Source organism: Somniosus microcephalus, chromosome 8, assembly GCF_052327205.1.
Source record: "Somniosus microcephalus isolate GS21.2 chromosome 8, FLI_Smic_1.0, whole genome shotgun sequence".
Classification (NCBI taxonomy): Eukaryota; Metazoa; Chordata; class Chondrichthyes; order Squaliformes; family Somniosidae; genus Somniosus; species Somniosus microcephalus.
The window spans coordinates 30,830,989-30,844,538 of NC_140994.1; the positions used below are offsets into that span (position 1 = coordinate 30,830,989).

General features: G+C 43.8%; 1 protein-coding gene and 1 long non-coding RNA gene across 2 annotated transcripts in view; one reads left to right on the plus strand and one right to left on the minus strand.

Annotated features, from left to right (window-relative positions):
* The window catches only part of LOC147113410 (uncharacterized), a 70,687-nt gene that overhangs the window by 56,308 nt on the left and 829 nt on the right, over positions 1-13,550 (plus strand). The window contains exons 2-3 of the long non-coding RNA XR_015079206.1: positions 2,426-2,530; positions 8,878-9,007. This is a non-coding gene — a long non-coding RNA (uncharacterized LOC147113410). The remainder of the gene's footprint in view (positions 1-2,425; positions 2,531-8,877; positions 9,008-13,550) is intronic.
* The window catches only part of trub1 (TruB pseudouridine (psi) synthase family member 1), a 69,360-nt gene that overhangs the window by 16,470 nt on the left and 39,340 nt on the right, over positions 1-13,550 (minus strand).

A 13,550-nucleotide genomic window follows, 5' to 3' on the forward strand; every position in this document is an offset into this window, starting at 1 on the left:
CATTGTCACCATCTATTTTCCTTTGCTGCGTGTATTTTTTTTCCAATGATTGTTTATTGCTCACATGCAGTTTATGACAACTGCAAGGAGATACACTGAGAAATACTGAGAGAGCGCGAGAACATTAACAAAATTAGGTCTGTGTCTGGCTTACTTGAACCTGACAATGATTATCTATCACCTCCTCCAGCCTAAACCACCAGCTGACTTGTCAAAGAAAAGATTATGGAGAATTAGACAAAAATCAAACTAGAAATTAGACCGCTTCTACCTCCTTCCCAAGATCCACAAACAGGACTGCCCTGGTAGACCCATCGTTTCAGCCTGTTCTTGCCCCACGGAACTTATCTTTTCCTATCTCGACTCTTTTTTCTCCCTTTGCCCAGTCTCTTCCCACCTACATCCGCAACTCTTCCGACGCCCTCCGCCACTTTAACAGTTTCCAGTTTCCTGGCCCCAACCGCCTCCTTTTTACTATGGACGTACAATCCCTCTACACCTCCATCCCCCACCAGGATGGCCTGAGGGTGCTCCGCTTCTTCCTTGAACTGAGGCCCAACCAGTCCCCATCCACCACCACCCTCCTCCGCCTGGCTGAACTTGTTCTCACATTGAACAACTTCTCCTTTGACTCCACTCACTTCCTCCAAATCAAAGGTGTTGCTATGGGAACCCGCATGGGTCCTAGCTATGCCTGCCTTTTCGTGGGATATGTGGAACACTCTTTGTTCCAGTCCGACTCAGGTCCCCTCCCTCACCTCTTTTTCCGGTACATTGATGACTGTATCGGTGCCGTTTCCTGCGCTCAACTTGAACTAGATAATTTCATTCACTTTGCTTCCAATTTCCACCCTTCCCTCACCTTCACATGGTCCATCTCCAACTCTTCCCTTCCCTTCCTTGACTTCTCCATCTCTGGGGATAGGTTATTGACAAACATTCACTACAAGCCCACTGACTGCCACAGCTACCTGGACTATACTTCCTCCCTCTCCACCTCCTGTAAGGACTCTATTCCATTCTCCCAGTTTCTCAGTCTCTGCCGCATCTGCTCTGACAATGCCACCTTCCATACCAGTGCTTCTGACATGTCTTCCTTTTTCCTCAACCGAGGATTCCCCTCTACAGTGGTTGACACGCCCATGACCGTGTCCGTTCTATCTCCCACACTTCTGTCCTCACCCCTGCCCCTTCCTCCTGGAACCACGACAGAGTTCCCCTTGTCCTTGCCTTTCACCCCACCAGCCTCCACATTCAACGTATCATCCTCCACCATTTCCGCCACCTCTAGCGTGATCTCACCACCCAACGCATCTTCCCCTCACCTCCCCTTTCAGCATTCCGTAGGGACCGCTCCCTCCGCAACACCCTTGTCCACACCGCTATCACCCCCAACACCCCTTCGCCCAGCACCTTCCCATGCAAGCGCAAGAGATGCAACACATGCCCTTATACCTCCCCCCTTCCCACTGTCCAGGGCCCCAAACACACCTTCCAGGTGAAACAGCGATTTACTTGTACTTCTTGCAATTTAGTATACTGTATTCGCTGCTCACTATGTGGTCTCCTCTACATTCGGGAGACCAAACGCAGATTGGGTGACCGCTTTGCAGAACACCTCTGTTCAGTCCGTTAGGGGGACCCCGAGCTTCCGGTCGCCTGTCATTTAATTCACTGCTCCACTCCCACTCAGACCTCACCGTCCTCGGCCTCTTGCATTGTTCCACGAAAGCTCAGCGTAAGCTCGAGGAACAGCACCTCATCTTTCGATTAGGCACATTATAGCCTTCCGGATTCAACATAGAGTTCAACAATTTCAGATCATAACCTCGGCCCCCATCATTCATATCCACACTTTCTGTCTGTGTCTTTTTTTCTTCTCCCCCACATGGCAGCGGTCTTTCATTCTGCCAGCGCAATTTACACTTCATCTAGAGCCATCCTTTGTTTCTTAACCTGTCCATTTACCATCTCCTTTTGCCTTGAATATCTCTTAATGTCTCTTAATCTCTCCCGCCTTCCATCCTATCACAGACCTTCCCTTTTGTTCTTTCATCCCCTCCCCCCTTTCCCAGCCTCTTCACTTGCTTAAAAATCTGCTCCATTTCCTGCTTTTTTCCAGTTCTGACGAAAGGTCATCGGCCTGAAACGTTAACTCTGTTTCTCTCTTCACAGATGCTGCCTGACCTGCTGAGTATCTCCAGCCTTTTCTGTTTTTATTATTGAAATTAACTCTGATTTGATAGTGAATTTTTACAATGGTTGATTCCAATCAGTGGGTCTTAACCAATTTATAGTATGATAAAATGAAAAAAGATTTGATAGTTTCTTAATGCTGTGAACAGTAACCCCATTAAAAATGCTGCGACTCAAGGTAAAAAACAAAAATTTAAAAACACGCAATTTGTTATTTTCATCCTCACAGCCTCCTAAACACGATATCCTGAACTTGACTGAGGGGGTGAATGGGCATCCATGAACATTTTCCTAGTTTTCAGCAAAGCCAGCAAGACTTGAAATGTGGCTCAAGGTGAATACATGTAAATTTTCCCTGCTATTAGCTGGGTTCCTACCTCTTTGAAAGATGCTGTGCATGACAGGAAAGCAACTGGCTGCTAGCTATCTGCAAGGCCATATGTTAGTGAAGGCTGGGGTCAAACTGCTGCCCCACCGGTGATGCAGCATACTAATACACTATGCCAGTGACTGCTCACAGAGGCTTGAGTTGCTTTATTTATTAAATAGAGTAATGAGCAGTATTGGGTACATCAAAGGTCTAATGAAAGTTAGAAGCAGGGAGCTATTGTACTCTCAATAAATTATAAAATTACCAAGTACTAGTTACTCATACCTTCCTTTCTTAGGTCACAATGTATTGAAGCACACGCACCCACAAAGCCAGTGGAGATTTGTATTCCTACAGTTTTGTTATGAGTATCTTGATACACAAACTAAAGCTTATGGAGTTCAAACACTGAAGTATGATCAGTCTGCAAAGTGAAATACTGTAAAATCATAAGGTGTCAAATTAAAGTTTTCACATCACAACCTTTCAAAAATGAATTGAGAATTAGAATATTTACCATGTAGTTATAGCCAATTCTCATCCCACTAATCTTGCCTTGCATCATAATTTAAAGTACAATATTACAATAGCACACAGAGCAGAACTTAATTTCTACAATTACCAGTGGCTTGAAGATGTGGAACTAGAACTAGGAGTACATTTCAAAAGCCCAATCTATCTCTTTCACGCTAATGGCAGATAGCCGTAAAGAACACACTGATTACTAAAAGGCTGTCATGGGTGTTATCAACAGCTAAGTATGCAATATAGACCTTTAAGTGAAAGAAATGCAATATTTTGACTGGCAGCCATGCAGAACAGGCCTGATCTCCTTGTGCTTTCAGTTTGAAGCTTTATTGTGCTTATAGGCTTTGGGAAGTTAGGCACACAGCACAGCTTCTCTAAAATTATCTGCTCACATTCACAACACCTTTCAAATCCCAAATATTTTATTAAAAATAAAATACATGATGTTGCAAGTAAATTCAAAACTTCTATCACTTGTTAAGCAGAGGCCTGTTTCTTTTTCATCTGCTTTCCGCGCTAGAGTTTCATGTTAAATTTTAAAAGTTACCTGAACCAAAGGGTGAGCTGGTGACTTATCCGGTCACCAACCTCACTCTCACTGGGCACTAGATGGCTCACATATTTCCAATTCTCTGCGGTACTGGGCTGGCACAATATGTCTGTTGTATATAACACCAGTTGCAATACTTCAATTGCCACCCAAGGTCTCCCATGTGGCACAGTCACCAAGTCTTAAATGTAATCTTTGTTTAATCATTTAGTGTTACTTAAAAAAAAATTAAAACATTAAGCAGGCTCGAGGGGCTGTATGGCCTACTCCTGGTCCAATTTATTATCTTAACCATGTGTCAGGTCGCTCATACAACATGCAGTACATTAGTTAGTGGTAGTATCACTACTGACCAAATTGGCAAAATCCTGGAAGACATAGCTGCCAAACTTGGACTGTGTCAGGTGACGAAGCAACCAATGCAAGGAAGTAACCTACCCTTGCCCTCACCAAACTACTCATCATAAACATGTCTGTCCACAATAACACTGGTAGACGATACCACCACACAATCCCTACGAAGGAAATGCCTCATCTCCAGAGTGAGGACAATGTCCATTGTATACTGTGGCACGATCACAATGCTGTGTGGGACAGAGTAAGGGCAGATCTAGCAGCCCAAAAGTGGGTATCCGCAAGAAGCTATGGGCATTAGCAGTAGAATTGAATACCATAATCAAGAATCGCATGGCCCAACAGATCGTTCGCTTCTCAATCAAGATCCCTCACTCCTCAATCATCAAGGCGGGACACCAACCCTGATTTAATATGGAGTGTAGAAGGACGTGCCAAGAGCAGCACCAGGCATGCGTTAAAATTAGAGGAGCTACAACACAGGGTTGCCAACACGCTAAATACAAAAAAAAACAGGCTATAGACAGAGCGAAACCCCTACCTAGCTGCCAAATAAATCAGAGCAAAGCTTTGTAGCCCTTTCACATCCAATCGAGAATGGTGGTGAGCAACCAGACAACTAACAGGAGACTCCATGAATATCTCCAACCTCAACCCATGGTGGAGCCCAGTATACAAGTACAAGGGACAAGGTGGATGTGTTTGCAAGTTTCTTCAGTCAGAAGTGCCAAGTGGATGATCCTACTCAGGCTCCTCCCGAGGTCCCCACTATCATGGATACCAGTTTCCAGCCAATTTGTTCACTTTTCATGACATTAAGCAGTGGAGTGCACGGGACACAGTGAAGGCTATGGACTCCAACAACATCCAAGCTACTGTGCTGAAAACCTGTGCACCAGAATTAGCTGCTCCCCTAGCCTAACTGTGCCAGTACAGCTATGACACTGATATCTACCAAACAATGTGGAAGATTGCCCAGTTGTGTTGTACCCATAAAAAAAGAAAACTCTAACCCAGCAATTACTGCCCTCAGCCTCCTCCCAGCCATCACAAAAAAGTGCTAGGAGTCATCACGAGTACCATCAAGCGATACCTCCTTACCAATTACCTGCTCACTCACACTCAATTTGGATTCTGCCAAATCCATTCAATTCCAGACTCGATCACAGCCTTGATCCAGAGATGGACACAACAGTTGAATACCACAAAAGAGAGGCGAGAGTAGCACTTGACCAAATATAACATGTCCTAGCAAAACTGAGGTCAACAGGGTCAAAGGGAAAACTCTCCAGTGGCTGGAGTCATACCTGACACAAGGGAAGATGATTGCGGTTAGAGGTCAATCATTGCAGCTCTAGGACATTGCTGTAGGAGTTCCATAGTGAAATATCCTTGGCCCGACGATCTTCAGCTTCTCTCAACCGTAAAGGTCAGGAGTGGGGTTGTTCGCCAATAACTGCATTGCATTCTGCTCCGTTCACAACTCCTCTAATAATTAAGCAGTCCATGTAAGGCTGCAGCAGGACCTGGATAACATCAGGCTTGGGCGGATGAGCAGCAGATAACATTTTCCCCACATAAATGGTGGGCAATGGCCACCTCAAACAAAAAGTCCAGCCATTGCCCCCTGACCTCCAACAGTATCACAACTATCATGGAGGCGAGAACCATTGACCAGCCAGATCAACACTACAAGAGCAGGGCAGAGGCTGGGTACTCTGCGACGAGTTTCCCGCCTCCTGACTCCTAAAAGCCTCTCCACCATCTCTAATGCTCAAGTCAGAGGTGTGATGGAAAGCACATCAATCCCCTGGCTGGGTGCTGCCATAACAACACTTGCGAAGCTCCACATCATCCAGGACAGAGCAGTTAGCTTGATCAATGCCCATGAACTCAATATCCACCTCCGATATAATCTACACACTATGACTACAGTATGTATGATATAGAAGTTACTTTGGCAGCACCTCTCTCCCCTGCAACTTCTACCACCGAGGTCAAGAGCAGCAATGTTGTGGGAACGCCATCACCTCCAAGTTCCCCTCCAAGTCACATATCACCCTTATTTGGCATACACCACCATTCCTTCATTGGCGCTGGCGCAAGATCCTGAAAATTTGGTGCCCATCACCATTGTGAGAGCACCATCACCATAAGGACTGCAGCAGTTCAAGGAGAAGGCCAACCACCACCTGCTTGGGGAGACTAGGGATAAGCAATAAATGAGACCTTGTCACTACCACCGACATCCCAAGAGAAAAAATATGAAAAATGACATAATACAATGTAATATTAGACAGCTGATAACCAAAAGTTTGAGATACTTGGAAATAGTCCAATAACGCTTCAAGAGTTTCAGATTAGACAAATGCTTGAAGTTCAGTTCACCACTTCAAACGTAATGACATAAAAGTAAATATTACTTTGGGTTAATTGTAGCTTCTTTTATTCCCTATCCTATGTTCTTAAAACATAAATATGCAATCTAAGTAGGCCATTCAGTCCAGTAAACCAGTTTCTTCCACAGATTACTGTCCCATCATGGATTTGACCTAAACCATTAAAACTCTTGGGGAAGTAAGGTGACAGGTGACATGTCTGAAATTGAAGCTTGAATGAAACAAAAACTTCGTGTTAACGAGTGGACTGCCAGCAGGTCCTGGGAGATTACTAGCTCCCAGTCAAACATTTTTTTTATATAAAATGAAAAATTTTATTTCACACTCCACAATGCAGAGACAAGTAATACAGTAATAAAACTACTCAAGTATCAGAAGCTTTATAACTTATTATCCCATATCACAAAACTACAGTTCATAAACAATGTTAAAAATTATTTCTGCATCCCCATTATATTTTTATTACAATAACTACTTTTTTTGGTCTCTTCTAGCAATTTGTGCTTTACAGAATGAATCACTTGTTTGTTTTCCTCTACCTTCTGGCATTCTAAAAAGCTCTGAAGGTTGTCTTTTTCAGATGATCGAGGCATGCCAATCTTAAACTTGTCCTGGACAGGACAAGGCCCAATCAATCTTTGCAATGATTTAATTGAGCCAGTACAGCAGCCCTATTTGATTGGTATGCTATCTCATTGGCGGTCCAGAGACAGACAGATGAGACAGACAGACTACTGGAGGTGCAGCAAAAGTTAATCAAGGAACATAGGAACAGGAGTGGGCTATTCTGCCCCTCGAGCCTGCTCCACCATTCAATTAGATCATGGCTGATCTGTACCTCAAATCCATTTGCCTACCTTTGCTCCATATCCCTCGAAACCCTTACCTAGCAAAAATCTATCGATCTCCATCTTCAAAAACTCCAATTGCCCCAGCATCCACAGCCTTTTTGGGAGAGAATTCCAGACTTGCATTCTTGTGTGGAAAAAGTGCTTCCCGATTTTGCTCCTGAACGGCGCATTTCTAATTTTAAGATTATCTCCTCGTTCTCGATTCGCCCACCAGCGGAAATCATTTCTCTGTATCTATCCTTTTAACATTTCGAACACCTCAATCAGATCACCCCTCAATCTTCTATAGTCAAGGGAATACAAGCCTCATTTATGCAACCTGTCCTCATAATTTAACCTTCTAAGCCCGGTATCACTCTGCTGAATCTGCACTGCACCCCCTCCAAGACCAAGATAGCCTTCCCAAGGCGCGGTGCCCAGAACTGAACGCAGTACTCCAGATGGGGTCTGATTAAGCCTCGATACAACTGAAGCATAGCTTCCTCCCCTTTATAAAATCTAATTTTATAAACCACATTCAACTCTGACCAGTTATGTCCCAAACAGGATTCACACATCCCGTCAGCCACACAGGAATCATTGGGGTAGAAAATTGTCCAGTTCCTATAATGGACGACTGATCCACAATGCCAGTTTTATGCCCAGGTGGCAAATTGAAAATCTATGCCAGTGTGTTCTGCAGATCATCTGCTCATCTACATCAATCTTCATTCTTAGTCTTTAAACTTGTTCTTAATTTATCCAGCTCTTTTAAAATGATAAAATCAGTGCTGAATCAATTGCTTTAACTGGTAATTTATTCCAACATATTCCCCATTGGGGAGGGGAGGTGTGGCAGAAAAACTTCTCATCTCTAATTCCATTGAATCGAGTTGTACTCATGCTCTCTAGCTCTGAATCACAATCCAAGTTAAATAATCTGCTTACATCTACATTACTCACATTTCTAATTACTAAAATATACACTGAATATTCATGCTAATTAATTATTAAACTTAACAATGAATAAAATATGAACAAAAAAACATCTGCCAGAAGCCATGGTCAGAAAGCAGCCTGAATGAATCTTCCAGAGTGGTGACGAATACAAATAATCCTGAACGTACTTCCCGAACAAAGAAGTTTTAGAAACTGCGTCAAATCTGCTAAAAATGAGTGAAGTCTACGAACTCCCCCCGCTCCGTGTAACATACTGCAATGGACTGGTCAAGCGTAGCACCTTTCATCGAGACAAAACCTATTGATCAAATCAGTTAAAACCTAATCAAGTAGCTCAGAAATTCTTTTCTATACATTTAATGGATTGAATATACACCAATTATTAAATGCAAGGTATTGGATTTAGACCTTTTAAGTTTCTCCCAGGCAATCTGCAAATGGCACCATAAATATATAATAATCTAGTTTTACATTTCCTACTCAATTTAGCTGCTTACTGATCGACAAGGTGGTGGCTCTTTCGCCGAGGCCTGCACGTGTGGGTGTAACAGATGGATAACAGCCTTAATGTATTTCACTTACATGCGATGATTTGGGATAAATTATTTGGCTTTTGCAAATACAAATCTGGCATTAACCCCAAGTTGCTCTGCCATCAAACTACCATTACGATGCACTTGTCAATATTAGGTGCAAAACAACAAAATGCAACTGGAAAAGAAGATAATGAGAATGACCCAAGTAGATGCTGGAAGCACAAAGACTGAAAAACGGTGCGAGGCTGTCGTCTGGCACGTCCGAGCTACAAAAGGGCCAAATTGTGAGTTAGTATTTTTACAATGTTGTGGCAGCTCTGATTACAAAACAAAGTTACATTATTTTGCAAATCTGGTTTGTTCAGGAAAAACTGGGACAAAATGGCAAATACTACAGTGGTTAAAACTACCTATTAAGCAAGGCAAGAAAATGATAAGATTTGTGGAAAAAAATAAGGAAATGCTTAAGGAACTCTGCCTTAACTCTAATACGAAAGATAATTACAAAAACTGATATTTGGTAGACAAGAACCTCATGGGTCTTTTAATTAAATGTATGTAAACAACTTAGCAAAACACTTGTACATCAGAAACATGTGGATACTTTGGGCCTGACATTCCTCTGCCTGCTTGGGATGGGGTGGGGTTGGGGGGTGTGGAGTAGAGAGTGAGAATCAGTTCAAACAGGCTGAGCGAGCTATAATTTGGGGCAGGCCTCTGTTACACTGGGTCTTTGTCCCTCTTTATTAAAAATCCAATCGGCAAACACCGCCAGACATGGGTGTGGGTGCTTCTTGTGGCCATCCCTCTCTAAGAATGCCATAAGAGGCAAGATGATATCATTCATTAGAAATCCCACCAATTCTACCTCCGGTGGGCCCCAAGGCTTAGTATGTTTGATGTGTGTGCCAGAAAAAGATTGACAGAAACCGGGCCCATCTTGCAGCAAATGCCAGTTTCATAACAGCAACTGATGGCCGCTGGGGATAGCTGCAATTTTTAAAATTTGCAATTATTTTTTTTTTTTTAAACCCCTTTGGCCAGAACATGAGCCAAGATGTAGTGAGACAAGGTGCTGCGACAAAACTCCTTGCCCACGAATTCTAAGACAGACACCTCAATGTAAGGATAACCGTAGCTGTTGTAAGGACAGCGGGGGTTTGATTGACAGCTGGTTGACGGCTGATGTCATATCCGGGGGCGGGATCCAACGCCATCTTGGCCATGCTTTCAGACTGTACTGGCAGACACAGAAGCAGGACTGAATAAAATGGTTCTCCTCAACAACTGCTTGAGAGACTCGTAATTACGTTACTAAGGTAACATTACATGGTACCAGGATTTATAGAACTCACGATAAGGACATACTACAACAATGGAAGGAATTAAGCCTCCGGCTAATCTGCAACTAGAAGGAAATGTGGATGAAAATTGGCGTGTCTAAAAGCAACGCTTTCTTCTCTACCTCACAGCGATTGACGCTTCGACTAGCTCTGGAACACGTAAAGTAGCTTTGTTGCCAACAATGGCTGGCTCGCAGGCAATCGAGCTGTTTAACACATTTACGTTTGCAGCCGAAGATGATAAAAATGATCTGGACAAGGTGATAGAACGGTTCGACGAATACTGCACTCCAAAAAAGAATGAAACGTATGAGAGATTCGTGTTTCGCTCCCGCGTGCAAAAGCAAGGAGAATCCTTTTATGTTTTTTTGACGGACTTGAAAATAAAAGCACAAACATGCAACTTTAAGGACCTGAAGGAATCGATGATACGCGATCAAGTCGTTTTTGGAATACTCGACAAGGTGAGGGAGAGAATGCTTAGAGATAATGACCTAAATTTGGATGCAGCAGTAAAAATGTGTCATGGTAGTGAACTCTCAGCCATGCACACGAAAACGTTCGAAGGGAGCAGCATAGCAGAAGAGAGCACCCTGGGGCTAAAAAACCTGCCAGTGGATGTGATACACAAAAGGGACACAAGGCGGCCCACGGAGTTCAAGACGAATACGCCTTACGAATGCAGACGGTGCGGTTATAAACACGTGGCCAGACAGTGTCCTGCTTATGGGAAGCACTGTGCAAAATGTAAAGGCAGGAATCACTTTGCCAAGATGTGTTTTTTAGAAGAGAAAACTGAAGGTAAAAAGACAGTGCATGCTATTGAGACTGAAGAGACAGGAGCGGAGACTTTGTTTGTTGGAATGGTGCAAAATGAATCAAAACAGGGCAACAATGCTAATGAAGTGCACTCTGTAGGACCACAGACTGAAGTTTGGATAGCTCCCTTGCTGGTAAATGGCACCATTGTTCCCTTTAAGCTAGATACAGGTGCTAAGGCAAACCTCATAAGTTGGAGTGATGCACGGAATCTCAGTGCGACCTAAAATACTGAACAAGACTGTGTCTTTGAAGCCATACAATGGACAAAGCATTGAAACAAAAGGAACGTGTAGGCTGAATGTTACGATAAAAAATCACATTCACCCTCTGACCTTTGTTATAGTGCCTGAAGGACATGAGTCACTGTCGGGGGACAACGCCTGTGTGGATTTGGGCTTGGTAAAACAAATCTATACTATCAATCAACAGAACTGTGTGCAGAGTGCCCCCCAAGATACTACAAATCTGACTCATGAGACTATAGCACACAAATATGCAGATGTCTTTCAGGGTTTCGGAGCACTGCCCTTTACATACTCCATCAAACTGAGAGAGGATGCACAACCTGTGATTCACACACCCAGGAGAGTTCCAGTGGCTCTCCGTGAAAAACTGAGGAAAGAGTTAGACCGCATGGAGGGACTAGCTGTCATAAAGAAGATTGAGGAACCGACTGACTGGGTAAATTCCATGGTCTGCGTCAATTCAAAGAAAACTGATAAATTGCGTGTCTGCATGGATCCCAAGGACCTTAATGCCAATATCAAGAGAGAGCACTACCAAATTCCAAAGAGAGAGGAAATAGTCAGCGAAATGACAGAAGCGAAAGTCTTCTCCAAAATGGACGCCTCACATGGTTTCTGGCAGTTGAAACTTGATGAAGAAAGTGCTAAGCTGCGCACTTTTAACACCCCGTTTGGTCGATACTCCTACCAACGTCTGCCCTTTGGTATTAGCTCCGCCCCACAAATCTTTCACAGAGCAATGGAGCAAATCATCAAGGGCCTGGAGGGAGTGCGGGTGTACGTGGATGATCTGGTAGTATGGGGCTCCACTCAAGGGGAGCACGACACCACACTGGAGAAAACGCTTCAGAGAATACAGCAGTATGGACTCAAACTAAATAAAGACAAATGTCAGTTCGGTGTCAATGAAATCACATTCCTCGGAGACAAGATCTCTGCAGAGGGGATTCAGCCAGACAAGTCAAAAGTAAAAGCTATACATGACATGGAGAAACCAAAGGACAAGAAAGGGGTTCAGCGGGCCCTTGGCATGGTTAACTACCTAGGAAAATTCATTCCAAATCTAGCAGAGAAAACTGTTCATCTGAGAAAACTGCTGCACCAAGAGACTGAGTTCCAATGGGGACATGAACATGAGAGAGAATGGAAGGGGCTGCTACACATTCTAGCAAGTGAACCCCTACTGAAGTTCTTCTGCCCTAAAAAGAGGACAAAAGTGTCCACAGATGCCTTTAAGAATGGATTAGGGGCTGTCCTTCTACAGGAAGATGAAGGAGAATGGCGACCAGTGGCGTATGCGTCACGCTCCATGACGGCTACAGAGTGCCGGTACGCGCAGATCGAGAAGGAGTGCCTTGGCTTGGCATTTGGGTGTGAAAAATTTCATACCTACATCTATGGTCTTCCCAAGGTTATCCTAGAAACGGACCATAAGCCACTGCTAGGGATCGCAAAGAAGAATCTGTGTGACATGTCACCACGGATACAACGCCTGATGATGAGACTTCAACGTTACGATTTTGAGCTAACATACGTGCCAGGGACACAAATGTTCATTGCAGACACACTATCCAGGGCTGCGCCGTATGCCACACAAAACAGTGAAACAGAAGAGGATGTGGCTCTTCATGTGGATATGGTCTACGCAGCATTGCCCGCCACACAGGAGAAACTATCAGTGATAGTCACAGAGACATCAAAGGACCCAGTCCTGAGTAAAGTAATGAGAAATCTTCAAGAGGGCTGGAAGGGTCATGTAAACAATATTATCACATTCAGTTTGAGCTCTCTGTGGTCAATGGATTACTGCTTAAGTGACAGGATAGTAGTGCCCACCTCTATGCGACGAGAAATGCTCAACAGGATACACGAAGGGCATCTGGGTGCAAAAAAGTCAAAAAGGAGAGCACGTGAGGCACTCTACTGGCCAAACATGAACTCTGATATTGACCAGTTGATCAGCGAGTGTGCTACATGTCAGGAGTATCACTACAAGCAAGCAAAAGAGTCCCTCATTACCACAGAGCTCCCATCACAACCTTGGGAAAAGGTCGGAACTGATATATTTCACTATGAAGGAAAAGACTTTGTTAGTTATTGATTATTATTCCAATTATCCGGAGATTGCTCTCTTGTCCAGTACTACATCAAGAGCTGTGATAACTCATCTGAAGTCAATCTTTGCCAGGCAGGGCATCCCTCTAACCCTGGTCTCTGATAATGGCGCTCCCTATGCCAGTCATGAGTTTCAGTTATTTGCTTCAGAGTATGAGTTTAATCATGTAACCTCCAGCCCAATGGAAAGGCAGAGAAGGGGGTACAGATTGTGAAAAGACTATTAAAGAAAGCAGCACACAGCAACACTGACCCATATCTGGCCCTGATGTCGTACAGGGCGGGCCCGCTAGCAAGTGACA